Raw genomic sequence first — 11,125 nt, forward strand, 5'->3', positions numbered from 1 at the left:
TGTAGTCAAACTGATGGAGAGCATGGTAACCAAACAACTTGGAGAATACATAAACAAATTCTCAATCTTACATGAATCACAATCAGGATTTCATCTCTTCCATAACACTGAAACAGTACTCACTACTCTCCTGGCCAAATTCAAGCAGGAAATAGCAATAGGCAATAATATACTTCTCCTTCAATTCGACATGTCTAGTGCTTTCGACATGGTAAACCACAACATACTAATTAGACTCCTAGACTATTACGGCATTGGTGGAAACATACTAAGCTGGATCAAGGGCTTCCTAACCACGAGAACATACCAAGTGAAATCTAAATCAAACATATCATCACCGTGGAAAGCCGACTGCAGAGTACCTCAAGGATCACCACTATCACCGACCCTCTTCAACCTAATGATGACACCACTAGCCAAGTCCTTATCCAATCAAGACCTCAACTCATTCATCTATGCAGATGACGTCACTATATACATACCTTATAAACACAACCTGACAGAAATCACAAAGGTAATCAAGGTCAGCCTAAACATCATGAACTCATGGGCAAATGCATTCCAACTAAAACTTAATACTGACAAAATACACTGTCTCATCCTCTCATCCCAATATAATACATAGTAACTTAGTAGATGACGGCAGAAAAAGACCTGCACGGCCCATCCTGTCTGCCCAACAAGACAAACTCATATGTGCTACTTTTTGTGTATATTTTACCTTGATTTGTAACTGTCATTTTCAGGGCACAGACCGTACAAGTCTGCTCAGCACTATCCCTGCCTCCCAACCACCAGCCCCGCCTCCCACCACCGGCTCTGGCACAGACTGTTTAAGTCTGCCCAGCACTATCCCCGCCTCCCACCACCGGCTCTGAAGATAAGCACACCAAACTACACCCTCCCTATCTCAGCCTAAAAATCCTCAGCGTCGCTATCGACCGTAACCTCACACTTGAGAGCCAAGTTAACTCTATAGCTAAGAAAATGTTTCATTCAATGTGGAAACTCAAAACGTGTGAAACCATACTTCCCGAGGGAAACATTTCACAGCTTGATACAATCAATGGTACTAAGCCATGCAGACTACTGCAATGGACTCTACGTGGGATGCAAAGAACAACCCATTAAGAAACTACAGACCGCCCAAAACACAGCAGCCAGGTTTATATTTGGAAAAACGCGATTCGAAAGCGCCAAACCCCTCCGAGAAAAACTACATTGGCTACCAATTAAAGAACATATTGCTTTCAAAATCTGCACCCTGGTCCATAAAATTATCTACGGCGAAGCCCCGGGATATATGACAGACCTCATAGACCTACCAACAAGAAATGCAACCGAATCAACACAAACTTACCTAAATCTCCACTACCCAATCTGCAAAGGTCTCAAATATAAATCAACTTATTTATTTATTTATTTATTGCATTTGTATCCCACATTTTCCCACCTATTTGCAGGCTCAATGTGGCTTACATTATGCCGTAATGGCGAACGCCATTTCTGGACTGAGAAATACAAAGTGGTATTGCATTAGAGTTCATAAATGATAGAGTACCAAAAGCCGTGAAAACAACGTACGACCACCTAAGCTTCCGGAAATCACTAAAAACCTACCTTTTCAAAAAGGCATACCCCACCGACCCAACTTGAGTGCCTAAACTCCGCAACACAACGAAACCAAAGCTTGTAACAGACTCTATATAACTCTTTTAATTCCCCAATGTGTCTATAACACATGAACCTATCCGACCACATTAACTCCTTGTATCTGTTTCCATGCCGGAGATGGCGAATGCCTCTACGGTACAATGTAAGCCACATTGAGCCTGCAAGTAGGTGGGAAAATGTGGGATACAAATGTAAGAAATAAATAAATAAATGTCTGTACCTCCAATGTAGGCAAGACTTCAGCCACTTCTGCTAGTATTTCCTAAAGACAAGTAGGCTCCTTTTTATAAAATCCCCTTCTACATGTTTCTTTCTGATATTGGAATGCATCTATTATGTCCTGTCCTCCATTGCTTTCCTTTCAAGTATACCTATGGGTGCTTAAGTGTCATTTTGTAGGTCATGTAGTTGCACTAACCTTAATTGAAAGTAAAACTCCACGTGATAATAGAAAGCTAGTATCACCTCTGTTTTTTTTTTTATCTCTCCTTATGCACTGAGTTTTTCTCTGATCCTTGTCACACCATTTTGAAACCTTGAGGTCTCTCCTCAGTGCACATCAGAATCATAAGAGTTGCTTCATTTTCTGCACTCTGTGTGATTCTGGCTTGTTAAATGGGACCAGAGTTGCTGGGAGGGGGAGATAGAAGGGTCCCTTCCTTTCACTCCCCCTCTGCTTCATCCAGTCACTGGTTGACAGCCTGTTCTATTATTGCACCTATTATGCAGATGTTTGTCCAGGGCGAAACCAGTGCTGACTCATTCCTTCAACATCTCTTCTGGGTATCTGTAATCACTGTTTCTCCTGTACATTCACCTTGCTGTGCCAAGGGTCACACCCTGATCAGCAGTGCCGGTGTTATTACTGCTTCTCAGTATCTGTAACTCTATTTCTGTACCTACTGAACTCCTCAACATAGCACCCAGGGGTTAATAGAGTGGCAGCTTTCTCGGAAGATATTTGATTAATAAAAAAATCTATGCAAATGGCTGAAATGTGCTTGCTGTACACAGACTGTCATGTCTATTAAAGACAGCTTAAGTACTACACACACTGCATCTGTAGCCATAGCACAACAATTTTTGAAATTGAAATATTATAAGACTTAGGGCCCTGTTTACTAAGCCGCGCTAGTGTTTATTTATTTATAGCATTTATATCCCACAATATTCCCACCCATGGGCAGGCTCAATTCAGCAAACAAACAATTAATGTCGTAAAAGGGTAAGGGAAATAGCTAAGGAGGGAAAAGGGGAACGAGTAGGGGTGAACAATGTGTCGCTACGTCAGTTGGAATTCAGAAGGAAGAGATGCCAGGCGGGTTTGAAGCGTATGCTCTACTAAAAAGGAAGGTCTTGAGGCGCTTCTTGAAGATCGGGTGATCAGGAGTAAGTTTGACCAATTGAGGCAGCCCATTCCACAATTGAGTGCTGAGATAGGAGAAGGAGGATGCATAAGTGGTCTTATACTTGAGGCCATAGAAAACTGGGTAATGGAGGTTTAGGTACGAACGAGCTGATTTGTGAGAGTTCCTAGGCGGCAGGTTAATTAAGCAGGGGCTTCACCATAGATGATTTTGTGCACCAAAGTGCAAATTTTAAAAGCGATTCGATCCTTCACAGGAAGCCAGTGCAGCTGTTCTTAGACCGTGTGCTAAATACTAGTGCCCATATGTTCCTATGGGTGACTTAGCATTTAGTGTGTGCTAATCATTAGTGTGCGCTAAAAACGCTAATGTGCCCTCAACAAAGAAGGCCCTTTATAGAATAAAGGGCAGATGAATGAGAAGGTGAGGGATTTTCAAGACTTAGGTGCCCTTTTACTATGCTATATTAAGTGCTAACGCATGCCTAACACAGCTTAAAATGGTGCATCGTAGGAACGTGCAGGACATCAGGACGACTCACACAGAAACAGAATCCTTCCTCATCAGCTGCAGCAGCAATGCGCCGGCCCGTAGACTGGTGCTGAAGAGGACTTTGGCTGGCGGGGGTTGGGGACCCCCGCCAGCACAGGCACCTGATGGCAGTGTGGGAAGGAGGGTCAAAAGGGGAGGGGTGCTGGGGGAAGGGTCAATAAAGTGGTGGTGGTGGCGGCGGCAGCGCCGCCGGGGGGGGGGGGGGGTCAAAAAGTGGCAGGGGGGTTGGCGGCACCGGGGGGGCTAAAATGTGCCCCCTCACCTCGGGCTCTGGATCCACCTCCCGCCGAAGTCTGGCTACGCCCCTGGATCAAAACATCTAACTTTTAGCCCTGGATGTTTTTGCTTTGTTCCATTATGTCAGAAAAATATTCAAGTTGTGGGAATGCTCAGATCCCGCCCCCTTGTGATTTGGACACACTACAGATGAACTGCATAGAAAAAGTCTTAAAAATTAGTTTCAAAAATAGTGACTTGGACGTTTTGGACAAAAAACGTCCGTCACTTTGTGCTGCTTTTTGGACGTACTTCTGTTTCAAAAATGAGCCCCTTTGTTTTGTTATTTGAATAATTTTACTGCTGTAATTGTCAATTGCTTACATTTGAATTAATCTTGCTGTACACCGCCTTGAGTGAATTCCTTCAAAAAGGTGGTATATAAATCCAAATCAATCAATCATCCCCAAGGAAATGCTCAATTGGTTGCAAACCCCTCTGAGCCCACAGAGCAAATACAGCATTTTCCAACTTGGCTTAAAATCTCCATTGCCCTGAATGGGTAGCACACATTGGGTTTTGTGTCTATATATCACTCAATGGGCAAAGCAAAATACTACTCCTCAAATATAAAGCTACTCTCTCATTGGAAGCATGTACAAGATAATTAAAATAATAGGAGTGGAAAAATTCCTTTTTTATATGTAAGGAGGTAAAATCATCTTGACCAGGTTTTGTGCTTTGTGCATTTATCTTTTTAGGCCATTTTCAAAAAAACCTGCACAAGTTAAAAACACACAAAATCAAGCCATTGGGATGCATTTTTAGCAGTCAGGTCCCCCCAGACATCCCAGGAGAGCAATGGGGCACTGCTGTGGACTTCATAGAAATGCTCCCAGGTACACATCTTACCATTGTTCCTTTGTCTGCTGAGCCCTCCAAAACCTACTACCCTAACTGTACTCCACTACAATAGCCCTTATGGGTGAAAGGGGCACCTATACGTGGGTACACTGGGTTTTTAGTGAGTTTTGGAGGGCTCATAGTTTCCACAAATGTAACAGGTAGGGGGAGGTATAGGCCTATATCAACCTGTCTACAGTATACTGCACCCACCACTACACTACTCCAGGGACCTACATGCTGCTCTAATAGACCTGTCTATAACATCTGAGGCTGACATAGAGGCTGGTGAGTACTATTTTTATTCACATTTTTGGGAGGTGGGAGGCAGTCAGTGACCACTGGGGGAGTAAGAGGGAGTCACCACTGATTCCCTCCAGTGGTCATCTATCATTTAGGGCACCTTTTTGTGTCTTATTTGTTAGAAAAACAGCTCTGGACCAAAACTCTGAAGTTTTTACCTTAGATGTTTTGGTTTTGTTCCATTATGGCTGTAAAACATCCAAGTGCTAAGCACACCCTAATCCCTCCTTCGAAATGCCCCCTTGAATTGCATAGATGTAAAAATGTTTTCTTATCTTTTGCTGGCAATAGTTGTTATCCTGGTCTTGCAAGTCCACTGTTAATAAAATCTCACCCCAAAAAACAAGGTATCCAAAACTTCCAGTCAAAAATTGTTTTCAGTCAAGCATAAACTACAAGGAGCCCTTTTACCAAGCTCTTTAAAAGGGGCCCCGCAGTGGCGTCAGTGTGTGGATTTTCCACATGCTGAGGCCCCTTTTACTGCAGTGTTTAAAAAAAAAAAAAAAGGAAATGGCCGCACAGCAAGTTTGTACTTACCACACAGCTATTTCCTAGGGGAGCCCTTACCGCTTCCTATTTAGGAGGCAATAAGGGCTCCCGAGCTAACCCGGCAGTGCCCGATTACCGCTGGGTAAGCCCCCAGCAGTAAAATGAAAAATATTTCCAGTCACGCTGGAAATAGTAAGTGATGGGGATGGCACTACCATTGGCTCTCGCGGTGGGTTGCCGGATTGGCATGCGCCAATGCCGCTGTAGCGCTTCCGCAGTGTTGTAAAAGGGGCTCCTAAATGTCCAAACTACTGTTCTCCACAATGAATCTTCATTATACTTCAAAAATGCATAATCCAAAGGAATTGTTCTGCAAAATTCACCAAACCATTGAAGACAAATAGATGCTAAATCCCTAGTAGTTTGGGCATTTATATTTCATGCTTGACTGAGAGCACAATTTTTGATTGACTGTGGAAGTTTTTCGAGTGAGATTTTATTAACAGTGGACTTGCAAGACCATCTCCTGGATGACAACTATTGCCCTTATTTGAGGAGTGGTTCACCCTCTTGTTAGAGGGAATATTAGTTAAAGTTTTTCAACCTGATAAACAGTATGCTGTGCAAGATTTGTATATTTAGGATCTCAAACAGAAACTCACAGGAGGAGCAATGATTGCAAGGTGTAAGCTTGTCCACTGCAGGTTATGCTTCTCAGGACTGGAAGTCCATCGCCCAGTACATTTTTATATGCAGGCTACATGGCATTTATTTATTTATTTTAGCACATTTATATCCCACATTGTTCCCACATGTTAGCAGGCTCAAAGTGGCTTACAATGTACTGATTAGGCTAGCGCCAGACCAGTGGTGAAACGGTTACAATTAAAATTGAGAGGATAGAAGGAACAGGGTGAGAAGAAAAAAAGGGGGGAAAGGGAAGAGAGTCTAAAATGGTCCCAGGAAATGTTGTTAGGAAGGACTGCAGATGATATGTAGAAACTTTGGAGTAGGCTGAACCGTTGGGCTGGAGTAGATGTAAACCATCCAGAAAGATCAAGCTGGCCTTGCATGGCGAAAATGGCAGTCGAAGTCCGCTCCGTTATCCGACCACTCCACGACCCGCTCACTTTCTAAGATCTTCAGTGAGAACAGCTGATTCAAAAGTGGGAACCAGCAAAGAGTCACACCAGGCCGATGTCGCAGTTGAAATCGGCAAGACCTCAGGAGACGAGGCACTTCACCAGGCGATGTACTCTACAAGAGGTCCCAACGACAACGCTGCCACCGCAATGTCCAACAGCCAGTGATCAACCAAGCAGCAGGCCGACGACGGAGGGAGACCCTCAACTCAGAAGAAGCCATCAGCCCGGATGAGCAGATAGGTGGCCGCAGACAACGGGCCAAACAAGCCCCCTGTGACTTTCTGGGCCCCACTTCATGGACCGAAGCCAGATCGTGCCCAGACGCTGGTGATGAGGATAAAGTCTATAGACAGTGAACCTTTTGAGTCTTTGCTATTCTCCTTCAGATGGCTTGGAAGTGATGGAATGAAAAAGGCAAAATATCACCCCAAGTGACTCCGTTTCTTACCTTAGCTAGTAATCCAGATTTCACTCTGAGGACAAGGCATTTTGTTTTTCAAAACTGGCAGGAACTGGGCTATGTGAACATCAGCAGGCTTATTTTCATAAGAGAAGGGCACCCATCTTTCAACACAAATCGGGAGATGGGCGTCCTGATCCCAGGGTCGCCCAAATCAGCATAATTGAAAGCTGATTTTGGGCGTCCTCAACTGCTTTCCGTCGCAGGGACGACCAAAGTTCACGGGGGCATGTTGGAAGCATAGCGAAGGCGGGTCTGGGGCATGCTTAACACATGGTCGTCCTAAGCCGATAATGGAAAAAAGAAGGGCGTCCCTGACGAACACTTGGCCGACTTTACTTGGTCCTTTTTTTTTTTTCACAACCAAGCCACAAAAATGTGCCCTAAATGACCAGATGACCACTGGAGGGAATCGGGGATGACCTCCCCCTACTCCCCCAGTGGTCACTAACCCCCTCCCACCCTAAAGAATTTTTAAAAATATTTTTCCAGCCTCAAATATCATATCAAGCTCCATGACAGCAGTATGCAGGTCTCTGGAGTAGTTTTAGTGGCAGGCGGACCCAGGCCCATCCCCCCCTCCTGTTACACTTGTGGTGGTAAATGTAAGCCCTCCAAATCCCACCACAGACCCACTGTACCCACATCTAGGTGCCCCTCTTCATCCCTAAGGGCTATGGTAGTGGTGTACAGTTGTGGGGAGTGGGTTTTGGGGGGCTCAGCACACAAGGTAAGGGAGCTATGCACCTGGGAGCTTTTTCTGAAGTCCACTGCAGTGCCCCCTAGGGTGCCCGGTTGGTGTCCTGGCATGACAGGGGGACCAGTGCACTACAAATGCTGGCTCCTCCCACAGCCCAATGGCTTGGATTTGGTTGTTTCTGAGATGGGTGTCCTCGGTTTCCATTATCGCATAAAATCGGGGACGACCATCTCTAAGATCGACCTAAATGTTGAGATTAGGGCATCCCCGACCCTATTATCGAAACGAAAAATGGCCGCCCATCTTGTTTCGATAATACAGGTCTCCCCGCCCCTTCACAGGGACGTCTTGCGAGGACACCCTCAGGAAAACTTGGGCACCCTGTTCGATTATGCCCCTCCAGGTGTCTAATAAGTGATGTGGGGGGGGGGGGGGGAAGACTGCTGCCTTTGACCAAATACTCAATTCCTCTCCTACCTTCAAATACGGCACTATTGTGCCTTGATTACTCAAGCACATCGGGGCAATGGGAGTATAGTACCTTAGACAAGAAGTTTTTGGAAAATGCTGGTAAGTTATTATGTTGGGAGGATGAACCACTGGACATTCATGACCACAAGGCACCTGAAATAAATAAATAAAGTAGAGAACTGGGACTCACATTGGGAAGGGCTGACCCGATACAGACTTTCACAATCTTTACATCAGTGGTTCCCAAAACTGTCATGGGGGACCTCAACCAGTCAGGTTTTCAGGATATCTGCAAGGAATATTCATGACAAATCAAAAGAAAAAAAGCAGATCAAAAAAGACAAAAAAATAGAACAGGAGGGTAACAGAAGAAGTGGTTTATTACAAGTTACCCGACGTGGCCACGTTTCGCCCTCAGGCTGCGTCAGGGGTAAAAAAACTAATAGGGGTATAAAAAGCAAAGTGAACCCCTAAAAGTAGTCCTACAACCACCTCAGCCAGGTCACAATTAGTACACAGGAACTGCAGCAGCATCTGCTGAGCTTCTAGTCTTCCTTTTTTTCTTTTGATTTGCCATTTCTGTGGCAGATCTTTGCCTTTTTTTTGTTTCTGTCTGCTTTCTGTGAGGAATATTCATGAGACTGATTTGTATGCACATCCTCCACTGCATGCAAATTTCTCTCATGCATATTCAGTGTGGATATCCAGAAAACCTGATTTGCTGGCGTTCCAGGACAGATTTGGGAACCACTGCTTTCAAGTAATAACCAAAGATACAGCATTTCAAGAGAGGTAGATCAAGTTACTGCATACAGCCTACATGACCAAAGCAAAAGGTTACAATTTGAAAACGTGGGACAGTGATGTACGTGTTAAATATAAGATACATTTAAGAACTCCTTTTTAGAATACTCGAAAATGGAAAATTTATATTCGGGAGCACTATGAGAAGTTGAGTCAGTCTTAAATAAACGAGATGTAGATATGTAGATATAGAATGGGCTTATGACATTCTGCTATTGGGGGAGGAAAAAGATCAGAAATGCTCTAAACCTAAGTGATGTTTTGTTGAGTATGAAGGAAATTTTAAAGTACTGAGTTCAAGATGCAGAACCACAATTTCAGATGTGGACAGCACTGATGCAAGAAATGGTGACATATGTATTAAAAGCTTATAGTTCTAGGCATAGGGGGATGGCGTATATGCAATTAGGGCACAAGATCCTTTTTGGAACAAATCTGAAGAGGGGTAGTGTGAAAGGTACTAAAGTGTTACAGCCCCATTTTAGACAGGTTGTAGAGGTAGGAATTGAGACCTGCAGGTCAGTGAATCTGCCTTACAGCCTGTTCTAAAATATAGAAGACATGGATGTTTATGTACCACATGTTGCAGCAGAAGCATCCATTAAAGAAAAATAAATATTTATACCAACAGGTTCAAAACTAGCACATACCCTATTGTGTTATACAATAGCAACCTAACTGGTTATCTTTGCAATCTTAAAGACATAACTAGGTTTTTATCTGATGCTGTCACAATGCTGGTTTCCCTTGCCAAGTTGGCATTGGGGGGGGGGGGGGGGGGGGGGGTTGGAAACAAAAACTACTGGGGGATTAACGGGCCAAACCCCACCTCCAATCTCTTCAGTGGAGTGCTGTTCACTAGAAGCTGTTACCCAAATCCTAAATGTGCTTGGTAGCAGGAATAACGTCTACTGTCAATCTTTTAGGACATAAGACGTTTAGACCCCTTCTGAAATGAGGAATAAACATCTAGGAACTTGCCAGGCCCTTGTCTCTTAAGACATGTTTATCCTTGCTTTGTAAAATGGGGTCAGACATTTATGCAAGATAAATGCTTTTGCTAGTTTATGCATGTTATCAAATGTGAATAGGGCTTGTAAAATATGGGTCTTAGTGTGTGTGTGTGGGGGGGGGGGGGGGGGGGGGAAATAAAAAAAGTTTCAACAGATGTGACACCTTGGATAAGAATCCAGCAGGGAGATGATAAAAGATTGTAAGCAGCACACCTAAGCTCAGAGAGAAGCACCAATACAGCTTAAAGGTTTTTGTGTAATGGCATGCTCTGATGTTTCTGGTGTGCAGTTTGGATGAATAGTTAATTTGTAACCTGCTGGAAGTATAAATAATTTAAAAAATTAAAAATGTTTTAGCTGTAGCTGCTCAGAACAGGTATAGATTTTCCCCTCCCATCTGTGGTAAGCAGCAGCAGTAGGAATCTTGCAGAAGAGAAGGGTAATAGGATTTGATAGACCGCCTTTCTGTTAATAACATGGACTGCAGTACAATCACTGACGTACAGGCATAAACCCCTGCCCCAGAGCTTATGTCATCTGCCTTCAATCCTCCTTGCCCCAGGGCTTTAATGTCCCCTGTATTTAATCCTCCTTTCCTCCAGGACTTTGTATGTCCTCTGCTTGGAATCCTCCATTTTCCAGGGTTTAGACTGCAGCTTTCTAAGCACAGTTTACACTTAAGCCATAAAAGTTATAACCAGAGGGCAAAGGCTATCTAGCCACAGTTTCACTGGGACAAGTCCCAATTCAAAGTCAACACAGCTAAGAATAAAAACAGCAACTCCTGTCAGCTTAGAGGCTGGAAGCCAGATTGTCCTCTGACAGCCCAGGAACTGTAGCTTGGCATTGGGGCTCCCCCTGCAGGAAAAGCCAGTAATTGTGGGCAACCATCATTGTTAATTGTGAGGTATTTCCTGCTCCACATGATCATAAACTCACAAGAGCAACCTCTGGGGCTTAATACTCACCCTTTGTACCTTGTTTACCCATATAGCAATCTTGGGGGTAGAGAGCTGAGCAGAAGTCCA

Source organism: Microcaecilia unicolor, chromosome 12, assembly GCF_901765095.1.
Source record: "Microcaecilia unicolor chromosome 12, aMicUni1.1, whole genome shotgun sequence".
Lineage (NCBI taxonomy): Eukaryota > Metazoa > Chordata > Amphibia > Gymnophiona > Siphonopidae > Microcaecilia > Microcaecilia unicolor.